The sequence below is a fragment of the Emys orbicularis genome, chromosome 11 (assembly GCF_028017835.1).
Source record: "Emys orbicularis isolate rEmyOrb1 chromosome 11, rEmyOrb1.hap1, whole genome shotgun sequence".
NCBI lineage: Eukaryota > Metazoa > Chordata > Testudines > Emydidae > Emys > Emys orbicularis.
This window is the reverse complement of record NC_088693.1, coordinates 19,048,015-19,060,358: the sequence shown is the minus strand read 5'-3', so window position 1 is coordinate 19,060,358 and position 12,344 is coordinate 19,048,015.

The following is a 12,344-nucleotide window of genomic DNA, read 5'->3' as shown; positions in this document are numbered from 1 at the left end:
AAATCGGGATGGGGTGGGGGGATAATAGAAGCCTAGTTAAAACCTGGGACTGTGCACTGGATTACACATAAAATGCAGAAATACGTTAAGAAATCATGCAAATAATTACACCCAAGTTGGGTAAAAGGTTTTCCAGCAAAATGAAATTGCTGCTTCAGTTTCACTTACTCTCAGTGAGAATCTTTTCCCATCATAATGGGAGATTTGGGGTAGGATGGGGGTTTAAATAACATTGTTAGAGCTGTACCCTCTTCTTCTTGGTGGCTCATTGATGCATATGTGGCAAGTGTCCCTGTTCAGGAATCACGTTAGGAGGGGCAGTCCTTATTTTTAGGCAAATAATAAAAAAAAAATCATGGAAATTTACCTGAGTAATTGCCTTAAATATCATTAGGTTGTTTTTTGGGGGGTTATTTTTTTTTTAGGGTAGTGCTTTTCAACCTAGGGTCCACAGACTACGTCTAAGGGGTCCATGAAAGGTTGTCATTACCATAGAACAGTGGTTTTCAACCTGTAGTCCAGGGACCCCCCTGGGCATCCACCAACTACGTCTGGCCTGGTCTACACTACCCGCCTGAATCGGCGGGTAGAAATCGACCTCTCTGGGATCGATTTATCGCGTCCCGTCAGGACGCGACAATCGATCCCCGAATCGACGCTCTTACTCCACCAGCGAAGGTGGGAGTAAGAGCCGTCGACGGGAAGCCGCGGAGGTCAATTTTGCCGCCGTCCTCACAGCGGGGTAAGTCGGCTGCGATACATCGAATTCAGCTACGCTATTCGCGTAGCTGAATTTGCGTATCTTAAATCGACCCCCCCCTGTAGTGTAGATGTAGCCTTTCCAATGTAAGATTTCCAAAGGGCTCCGTACCTCCATTTGAAATTTGAAGGATCTGCAAATGAAAAAAGGTTGAAAACAACCGTTTTAAGGCCTTAAAACGGATTTTTTTTCCCTCTTGTTTTAAAGGACTGAATTGTGTGGCCACTAGGGTTATATGGGCCTATGGTCACAACAGAAAAGACTAGCTAAAAAAAGAAAGAATCAGTCATTAAGCATATTCTATTATAGATCTATATAATTAAATTTATTATCATTATTGGGTCTAGTCTTAATGTTCCCTTATTCAGAAGGAAGTCCCATTCACATCAAGGATACACTAAAACGTTCAGGATTTGGCTCTTGATTATTACAGGAATTTTTATAGTGCCCAGTACAGTAGTAACTGAGTGCCCAGATTTCCTACAGATTATGCGTGAGTAACTGGTTCTCAAGTAACCTTGGAGAGGGGTTCTTAATCTGGTCAGGGAGTGTCACAAACAGTAGTCAGAGATCCTGGTATGGAAGAGAATGAGAACCTTTGATTGAAGACAAAGACAAGAGTCCAAGAAACTAGACTCTAGGTGATGTGTGAGAATGACTGAATCTGCTTTCAGAACTGGTTTGCTTTGTAATTTCCTCTCTCTCAAGGTAAACAATGCAACCTCTATAAATCAACACCCTTTTGGACTTCAAAACCAAGAAGAATCTCTTTACTAATACAGCACTCAGATTAAAGAAGTTTAAATACACTATTGGACTAGAAAATTGTCAGTTAGCATTAGGGGGAGGGAGAGGAAAGGAAAGGGCGGTTGATAACTCTAATTGTTGTTGTTTTCCTGATAAATTAATAGTTCCAGGAAGTCTTATCTGTCTAAAGCTAGTTTAGACTTTAGGTTTTATTCAGAAACAATCATGTGTGGAGCTTTAAGCCACAAGCCTCAAATGCCACATGTCTGTGGGATCTACTCCCTCTATGCATCAGAATGCTTAGCCCACTGGAGAAATCAGACACTGAAAACTGCAGAGCTGCCTAGAAACTGGAACTCCAATTTCGAGCCTCCCAAACCAGGAGCTGAATCTGTACAGTGTGACCACACCGAGAGGTGAATGGTTTGGGGCTGTTCATCTTCTGATGGGCTAAATGCACCTTGGAATCCTGGGGTGGGACTGGTGACCTGGAATGGCCCTGGCAGCAATTAAATACCCACTGTCCTATCGCTTAGCCCTTATGTCCCTTTTCCTGCTCTTTATTGACTTCCTTGATTGTTCCCATTGTCAGCCAGATACAGCTATTTAATACAACCCTTTCTCTCTCCCTTTCCCGAACTGCCTGGAGCTCAGTAATACAATTGTCAGGATCTGATAGGATAGAGCTCAAATTCTGGGCTATGGATAGGGCCCTACCAAATTCATGGCCATGAAAAATATGTCACGGACCATGAAATATGGTCTCCTCCCCCCGAGAAATCCGGTCTTGTGTGCTTTTACCCTATACCATACAGATTTCATGGGGGAGACCAGCGTTTCTCAAATTGGGGGTCCTGACCCAAAAGGGAGTTCCGGGGGGGGGGTCACAAGGTTATTGTGTGGGTGGGGGGGTCGTGGTATTGTCACCCTTACTTCTGTGCTGCCTTCAGAGCTGGGCAGCCAGAGAGTGGCAGCTGTTAGCCTGGCACCCAGCTCTGAAGGCAGCGCCCCGCCAGCAGCAGCGCAGAAGGATGGCAATACCATACCATGCCACCCTTACTTCTGCACTGCTGCTGCTGGTGGCTCTGCCTTCAGAGCTGGGCTCCCGGCCAACAGCCACCGCTCTCCAGCAGCAGCAGCAGCACAGAAGTAAGGGTAACAGTACCGCAACCCCCCCTACAATAACCTTGCAACTTCCCCACAACTCCTTTTTGGGTCAGGACCCCTACAATTACAACACCATGAAATTTCAGATTTAAATAGCTGAAAACATGAAATTTACAATTTTTCAAGTCCTATGACCGTGAAATTGACCAAAATGGACCGTGAATTTGGTAGGGCCCTACCTATGAACCCTTTGAGGCCCTCCTCAACTGACTGAGTTGTGTGAGCAGAGAGACTCTTTCTACAATAAAGAGGATGGGGGGGGGGGTGTCTCCTCATATTCAACAGTCCCATACATCATTCTGATGAATCAATCAGTCTAGCTAGGTAGATATTCCCCTCAGAAAAAGAAAAGGCTGTGCATTATTGAAATTGTCCCACTGATTGGAAATTGAACTTTTCCCCAAAGAACTGCACTTTGACTTCATGGCTGAAGAGTACAGGAGCTTTAGTAGATTAATAGGCATTGACAAGCTTTTTATCTGCTGACTCAAACCCATTATTAGCTAGTGCTTTTCTCCTGATGGTCATTAGCAAATTGCAGACTAACACTGGAGCCCTATAAACCCCCGCCCCAAATGGATTCTTTCAACAGCCTGCTATAATGTGACATTATACTAATGCAATCCTTAAAGCCAAACTCGTGCTTAGTCAGAAAAAACAAATTCAATGGCGTAAGCAATTTCATATTATTTGACAAAGGATATAACTGTTTAGGGCCCAACCCTGCATTCCTCATATAACCCACATGCTTTATATTACAGCAGTCTTTTTCCACTTTGTTTATCCAAAGGAGGTGTGACATGGATCTTAGTTGAATACTCTGTGTGCTGCATGCAGCTAGAAAGAACCAGAAATGTCCAGAACAGGGTGTGGCAGTTACCTGTATGCTCAGTAGCTGTTCTGAAGCTGCATATGAATCTTTCATCGTGGGCCTACCTGGTAGGTAACACCTTAGCCACTTGCTGAGAACTGAGCCTGTAAGAGCACAACAGGGGAAGGTTATAAATACAGGAGTTAAAGACAGCCCTGTGGACTCAGTGGCTTCTCAGTGCAGGACCAAGAGATGTTCCCTATGGTGAGGGCTGGTACTTCCTGTACCACTTTGGATACTGGTCAGTGCCATTCCAGCTTTATTTCCTAGAGAAGCACTCTGTTAAGATAATATTTGACCCACCCTGGTGTGTTTTATGGACCTAAAGACAGAGCTGGGGGAGGTGTTGGGAGTGATTGTTATCCCCGGACACTACAGTATGGAACTTATATTGAGCTATCAACTCTAAACTGGTATTGTGTCTCAATTAAAGAGAATGGGGTAACATTTAGTGTGCTGAGGTTTCGTGAATTCTTGCCTAACTTAGCTGGATTTACGGAGAGAAGATAATGCCCTATAAAGTGAGAGCCTTATAGAGATGCAGGAAATGGATTTTTATATGCTGACCCAGTCCCTGAACCACTTTGGATTCAGGCTGGAATGCTACTAGCTGTGGAGCTCCCCAGACTGATTGGTGACAGGGTTCTGAAGTGTTTGAAAGGACTGAGATGCTGCCATGTTTCAAGCTCTGAGGAGTCCAAGTGACACCACACTATATATCAGGGTCATGCTACAAAGTCTGAGAAATCATCTCAGAGAGAAGACCGGAGGGGGCTGTGCCAATGTGTGCTGAGGTATGGAAGAAGCCATGTTGAAAATTTGCATGTGTATGTTTGTAACAGAAACAAGCAGGAAAGCTGACTAATAGCTTTGTTTAAAAAGTTATTCATAATATTCCAAATAGTATTTACAATATTGTGTACTATTTAAGATGGGTTGTGTGTGCATTAAATCTTGTACTACTTTCTCTCTCTCTCTCTCTCTCTCTCTCAGAAAACTGACTGGGAATTAACATCCCTTTATCAGGGGTTTACATACAATAGCCCAGAAGGTTAACTCTGTAATGCTCTATGAAGAGACAACTCCAGCCTGTGCTTCAGCAAAGAGACTGAGGTGCAGGAAGAAAGGGAGCGTACAGTGATACAGAATATTGCCTGGCTGGTGTGCATAGTGTTGAGCCAGAGTGTCCTTTCAGTGGACGAGGCATGCAGAATAGGCCCTTAAATGCTAATAACTAAGTGCCAGATTGTGGCCAAGGCTACACAGCCATGTAGGAAATCTAAGAAGGAATAAGCACCCCCCTTATGGTCTCCCTTGTCTGGGCTTTGTAGGAGAAAGAGGAAACTGTACAGTGGCTGCTGCTACTCCCCTGGGCAGTTGGGGGCAGGAGTAGCTTCAACCCTTCCCTACAAGGCACCAGCCAGCACCGCTAAGTCAGCATGGAGGAGGTTAGTAATTTCCTACAGACTCGGACCACGCCGGAGAAAGGAAGGCTTGGCAGCTTAACAAAGTTATGATTCCTTTCCTGGGTTGGAATACCAGCACCCCACCCTATACAAAGGGCAGATGCACACAGCAATATATTAATGACTAACTAAACAATTGGAAGACTATAAAAGGTTATTGGGCAAACTTATGATCACATAGGCATCCATGGATAAGAATTAGATCTAGAGCCTATGGAGCACAGTAGGATAGTGATTTTGTCTGGGCATTGGTTGTTTACTCCTTCACTGCAAACTGTCTTTACTAGGCTTCTGTTTTAATTGTAATGGTTTTTAGTGCTTCTTTAATTCTGTGGATGTCTTTAAAAAAAATTGGTATTTGATCATCATGCTATCATGTAATTACCATAATCAAATCAAACAATGAATTTGCTCCATTTAAAGTGATCTATTTCACTATTTAAAGTGATCTATTTCATGTAAATAAATGTAGCAAAATTGCTGGAGTGTATAATGTTGCTATTTGATGCTATAATTGCATATAATGATGCTGTAACAGTGAAAGGAGGTTATAATGCATCTTATTTAAAGTGGGCTTCTAATCTGAAAAATGACTCTGTAAAAGTGCCATCTTGAGGTTGTTTACTGGGGCTTAGTGCCTTCCTGATTAATCTGCTCTCCCTCTTCCCACAAAAAAACCCCAGAGTCTATCCTTGCAAAGTCAAATCAAAATAAAGGGGCTGAGTGTGTTGGCCTCCAGCCACCCGATGAATGGTTACTTTTCCCTGGTGGCTGCATCTTCTGTTTCAGAATCTCTGCTTCCATTTAAAAAAAAAAAAAGTCTCTAACCCTTATGATCACAAAAATCCTTTTGAAATGAATTTAAACCAACCTGTTTGCCCCAGTCTGCAGACACCTGAAATAATAGCCTCAGCCAATGTGATTTGCCCCATTCACTTCAGTAGAGCATGAACTCTAAAGCCAACTCTGAGGAAGGACAGTCCACTAAGTCAGTCACTGGCACTTGGGAGACCCAGGTTCAATTCGCTGCTCTGCCACAGACTTCCTCTATGAACTTGGACAAGTCACATAGCAGGCAGTTTAAACTGTGGCTGTCTGCTGTTGGAGAGAAAGATTCTGGGGTCTGCCAGCCTGGAGAGACCCTGAATTTTGCTCTTATTTACCCAGTGTAAGCAATGGCTTCTCATCTCCAACAGCAGACAGCCACAGTTTAAACTGACTGTTATGCACACGCACCAGACTCTGGTTTGTAATGTGGAGTGAAATGTATTGTAGTCAGAACAATAGCAGATATTAATCTCAAAAGGCTAGATTCTGCCCCCTCCTCCCCAGTTGAATAGTACTTTATACCATTGGTTTTAAAAGAGACTCTTGTGGGGTCAGGTACAAATGAGCTTGAGGGTGGCAGAATCTGGCCCAAAGGGAGCAACTCTGCGGAGAAAGGTGGTGACTTTTTATATGGATAGCCTGGATTGTGAGCCCCTTGTTTACAATAGTGAGGAATTCTATGCTCAAGTAGTCCCATGGGACTCCAGTGAGGCTACGCAGGTGTGTAACAGCTAATTGTGAGCAAGGGGTTCACAGTCAAGCCACCAGTCACTTTTCTGACTGTAAAGAGCACTTTAAATGTAAGAAGTATGCTGCCCAAAGTGAAAAGATATACAGCAAACACACGGTACTGCCACCTTGGAAGATGCAATATCTGGGTGATTCCTAAACATGTTTCTCTAAAAGTGGATTAAGCAATAAGGTCAATTTATGGGTTAGCTGTCTTCCAAGTTCAGTTGTGAAAGTTGACATCCTTTCAGAAATAAAGGAGCACAATATAATTTTTAAAAATAATTTCTCTTTAAGTTGCATATGAATTTAGATCCCAAAAGAAATCAGAAAGAAGTGAGCTTGTGGTTTTTGTTCAACACTAACTCAAAGGCTATAGTATATATTTCTTGTTTCATGGGGGGGGGGGGGAAAGAAGAGGAGGGAGGGAGGGGAAATCGCTCCTCACTACAATCCTCTAAACATTGGTGCATGTGTGTAACTTTACTCATGTGAGTAGTCTCACTGATTCCAAGGGAACTATGCAAGTGAGTAGTCTCACTGATTCCAAGGGAACTATGCAAGTGAGTAGTTATATGTATGTATATGTCTGGTTTAGGGCCAGATCCTGCACATTATTTTGGCCAAGTGGAAGTCATTATCCATTCTTATGGAACACCCATCATTTTAAAATGTATAAAATGCTACCATTAAACAAAATCAGTGAAAAGAGCCAGAGCAGAGAAAAGAATTGTGTGCAAAAATCAAATCTTTCATTTCATGCCTCAGCCCACTGAGGCAAACCCAGGGGAATTTATCCCTTCAAGCTGGCCTTCCATAGGCACTGAGGCCATCTTATTTCCTGCCTAGTTTCAGGTAGCTTAAAAGGATAAGGTCATATCTTTTAAGATGTACCACTGGATTCCTCACTGCTAGAGAAAATTAAAAAGGAAAATTGCCTGTCACACCCAGAGAGCTAAGATGATGAAGGCTGAAGTCTGCTCAGATTTTCATTCTTGGGCTCAGCCTTTAAGGTTGGTTTATTTATTTATTTATTTATTTAATGCACCTTGTGTGCTGTTTAAATACATAATCTTGGTTTTCACAAAAGTGATAAATTAGGCTGGAGTTTCAATGTGCTGTACATATCCAATCCCTCTTTTTAGATGGTCTAGACGAGTCTTGGGGAATTTTATCACTTTGATGGCATGTAATCTCCAGTGTTAGAATGAGACATTTCCTTTCTGTTTTCATTCACCATCTAGCTAGTGGCAGGACTGATGGTGCCAGGACTGACATGCCTAAGAAGTGCTATTTGCCATTTTACTAATGCTTACATGTTATCTTTCACTTCTACTATTATTTTTCCATACATACTCTTTTGGAGACATATTACACTGCATGTCTTTGTAAGTGTCAGATTACTCAATCAGACAGTGACCTTGCTGTACTTTGGCAATCTTAAATATGCATTTGTTAAAATAGGCAATGGGGGACATGTTGAGATAGCCTGTTGAGCTTTGTTACATTGTTTGTATGAAAGATTCTATACAAGCTGATAATACATCCTTTTGCCTGGTCGTATTGCAGCTCAATCTTGCATTATATATCATGTTTTAACAATATCTGCCAAAAGAAATTTTTAACAGCTTCAAAATCTAAACAAGACTATAATAAAGTAACCATAAGGATCTAATTTAAACCAACAGAAGCAAAGGAATTTAATGCTTAATTTCCATCTATAATACACCTGATAGTACCTAGCCATAGCAGAATTTTGCCATCAAAACTGTGTAATGTAGACAAGGCCTTAGTGGAATGACAGCTCCTCTTAAGAAGAGGCCACTATCCCCTCAGGTTATGCACGCCTAGAAGTCAAAATGCTGTCCTGTGCTGCAGTCCACCAAGCCCTACATGCAGGCTCATCCCTGGCTAGGGGCTAGCCTGCAATCTGTGGGTATATGGACCCCCTTAAAGCCCAAACACCTCCCTTATCGAGGTCCAGATATCTGGTCCCTCTCCCCCTCCCCCCGCCCATGATTGATGGCTTGCACAAAGTCCTTGAGGGTGTGGCAGGACTTTTCCCTCCCTTTGAGGAGCTGGTTAACAGTTTCTTCCCCTTGTCACCAGGGAGGACATCCACCCCATCACAAAGGCTTTTAAAAATGGTGACAATGCCCCAATCAATCATTTTGGCCTAGAGCCACTACAGAGCAGAAATCGTCAAACACTGTGTGATCCAAAGGAGCTCATCTGCTACAACAGAGATATCAAAGGGAGACGGGAGCAAGAAGAGATACATAGTAGTCCCTTTAGAGAAGACAATTTTCCCCTATGAAATGGATTTCCCTCAACCCTTTTGCCCTCTCCTTCATTTTCCACATGTTTTACCACGCAAATCCAGGTTCCCAGTGTGAAATCCCTCCCCCTTCCAGCGAGATTCTGATTAGCTTGGGAGTCGGTCTCTGCCAATCCTTAATGAGCTAGAGGGGTTGCTGTGGGACAATATCAGACACTCTGCCCAGAAGCTGAGCACACTGCCTCCACAACCCAAGAAGCAAGGGACTGGCATGACATTCAGAATTTAGTCTGCCACATCCTAGTGATAGCCACCACCAGGCCAGCCTTCATTTTTGTATTTTAACAAGGCACAGCCTTCCACATTGGAATGAGAGCACGCAAGGATAGCACTGAATGAGTGGGTGCCCATAAGTGACTGTCTTGTAGGATCAGGGCAGGAAGAGAATCAGGGAGCATGGTCCCTGTCCTCACATAAAGTTTTGATTAACTTATGCAGTCAGGATGGCATTCTGATGCTTCAAGGCACCCAGGGATGAGAATCACCTCGTCATCACCTGCCTCCACCACAAGGTGGTCTTGAATTTGTTGTGAATTAACTCCCTAACACAACCAGCCTGTGAGCCACACAAGCACTCTCCTCCAGGCTACTCCTTTGCCTTGCAGGCTGACATTTGATGCACCCCAGCCTCGAGTCCCTTCAAAGTGTACTCCTGTGATATCCAGCCCTGATCCCAAAGGAACAGCATGCCACAGTTTACCAACTTTATCTTGGACCTCCACTCCTGTATCAGACACAGCACTTAAGTTCAATTATAAAGTAAACGGAGATTTATTTAAGAAAGACTAGAAATTCAAATTAAAACCTATATGAGAAATGGAAACAAATGGTTACATAAGAAAAAAAAAGTCATATACACATTCTACAGCCTAAACTTAACTAACAAGTTATCCACCTCTCTAAAGAAGTCTCGCTCACACAAAGTTCTCTCCAGCATTTTCAACCAAGCTTGGCGGAGATTCCTTTTTCATGAAGCAAACGGTGTCAGTGTGCTTCCTAGGTGAAGGCTACAGCTTTAGTCTACCTACCTCTAGTTATAACCCAAAAGTTCATGGTTTTCACTTGTAAATGGCGCTCCCCCCTGTTGGTTCACTTCTTCCTGTAAATTCCTCTCTTCAGAGATTTCACAATGCTTCATTAGCATTTGGCTCAGACTGCAAATGGTTGCCCATTGCGAACCAGACAATTATCTAGTTTACATGTAAACAGATAGATGAATAAACATATCTTGCCTCGAGAAAACCTGCTTTTCACCTTTCTGGTGACCAACCCCCAAGCTGCACAACATAAGAAAATAATTTTCAGTATATACACAACTCCTTACATAATAATTGTGATCTGGATGTACAGATACTGTGACGACCAGTGTGCCACAAGCTTTCATTACAGATCTTACGTATCACCCTTCAGTGAACTATTATGTATACATCAGACCCAGGGGCTCCCTGTAACCCCTATCTACCCCTTCAATGCCCTTTGCCAGTTGGCATTAAGAGATTCCTGGGACATAGTGGCATAATAATGACACTCTAGCAGAGAGCAATAAGCTTTACCCTGAAGACATTCTGCAATACATGGATACATGCTGAATGATTTAATAAAGCAACTGGTCAGAAGAATGTTAGAAATCTAAGGCCTGGTCTACACTAACCCCCAAATTCGAACTAAGGTACGCAACTTCAGCTACGTGAATAACGTAGCTGAAGTTGACATACCTTAGTTCGAACTTACCGCGGTTCAGACGCGGTCCACACGCGGCAGGCAGGCTCCCCGTCGACTCCGCGGTACTCCTCTCGCCGAGCTGGAGTACTGCAGTCGACGGCGAGCGCTTCCGGGATCGATTTATCGCGTCCAGACCAGACGCGATAAATCGAACCCGGAAGTTCGATTGCCAGCTGTCGAACTACCGCGGTAGTGTAGACCTGGCCTAAGGCCTGATCTACACCTAAAAACTTAGTTCAACCTAGCTACACACCTGAGAGACATAGTTAAGCCAACCTAAGCTTCAGTATAGACAACACTAGGTCAACAGAAGAATTCTTCCCTCAACCGAGTTAGCATCTCTTAAGGGAGTGGATTAACTACAGTGACAGAAATACTCCTGTTACTGCAGCAAGTGTTTACATTACAGTGCTACAGCAGCACAGCTGCAATGCCGTAGCTGTGCCACTCTAGTGTAGATGTAGCCTAAATTACCTTGGTAACCCTTTCAATATATGCAGCAACATATACACTTGGAACCCAATGGACTGCAAGCCTCAAAATCTAATGGAGTTTACACCTTTTAACCCACTCACCCCTTCCCCTTTGATAAGGTGTTCACTGTATTCCTCTACTTCTGCAAAAGACAAAGATGATATTTTGGAACACACACTTCTGTTTTCCTTTCTGTTAATGTTGAATTAACGGACCAAAACAATGGACAATATGAAAAATGTATTTATCAACCAATTCAGATTGTATTTACAATGCTAACTAAAAATCCTTAAATGAATAAAACATGATGCAAAACATAACTGGGTGTATTTTTACTAGGCAAACTTAAACCTTGATTTACTTCCATTTCACTAAAACTTTATTGCTTCCTCGTCAGATAGGACACAGACTCCTTTCTGTATCTCAGACAGTAAATATAGTTAATGTGCTGAGGCTGCAATGCATCAGCAGTGAAGCTGTTTAATACTGACATAAGTTATTTCAGTGACTTTTCCCACAAGTGAGAGATGAATCCGTGTGCTATAAACTAATACCACAGGAATGATGCTATTTCATCCTAGCAAAGTGCCTGAACTATATTGTTTTTGTATCCTAGTGGGATGCTACAAATGTAGCATGTATTACAACTATATGCACTTAGGCCATTTCTCTTTGTTTTGGTGTTGTTGTTTTTTTAATACTTTCCTACACTGAAAATTGAGTTCCAGTGTCCGAATGATGGCAAAGCCAATTACTTTCATTTAAACCTGGTAAAATCTGCAAACCCCAACAGAGGAAAAACAAAAAAACAAAAAACAAAAACACACTTACCATTTAATATATATTTTAAAATAATTATACCTCCAGAAACTGAGCAAGGGACTGCCCCACTCCCATCACACACATACACACCGCAAATGCTGCACACCAAGGGCCCCATCTCCATTAGGCCACCACTATCTCAAGAGATCATTTTAAGGTTTCTAGAACAATTCCGTTCAACCTGCAGTTCAAGTGCATTTTTGCTAGGTAACCAAATGTTGCTGGTCCCTTAAGTGGTCACTTATAAAAACAGGTTTCACTGTGTATTGTGATTCTTTGATAGAAATCTCACATGCAGGGAAACAGAGTGAACATTTTGTAATACACTTACCAGAAATTACAGGAAACATCTTTTATTGACTGATGGTAAAGTTCAGTCAGCTAATAGTATTCATCTATTCAATATTAATACATTGTACA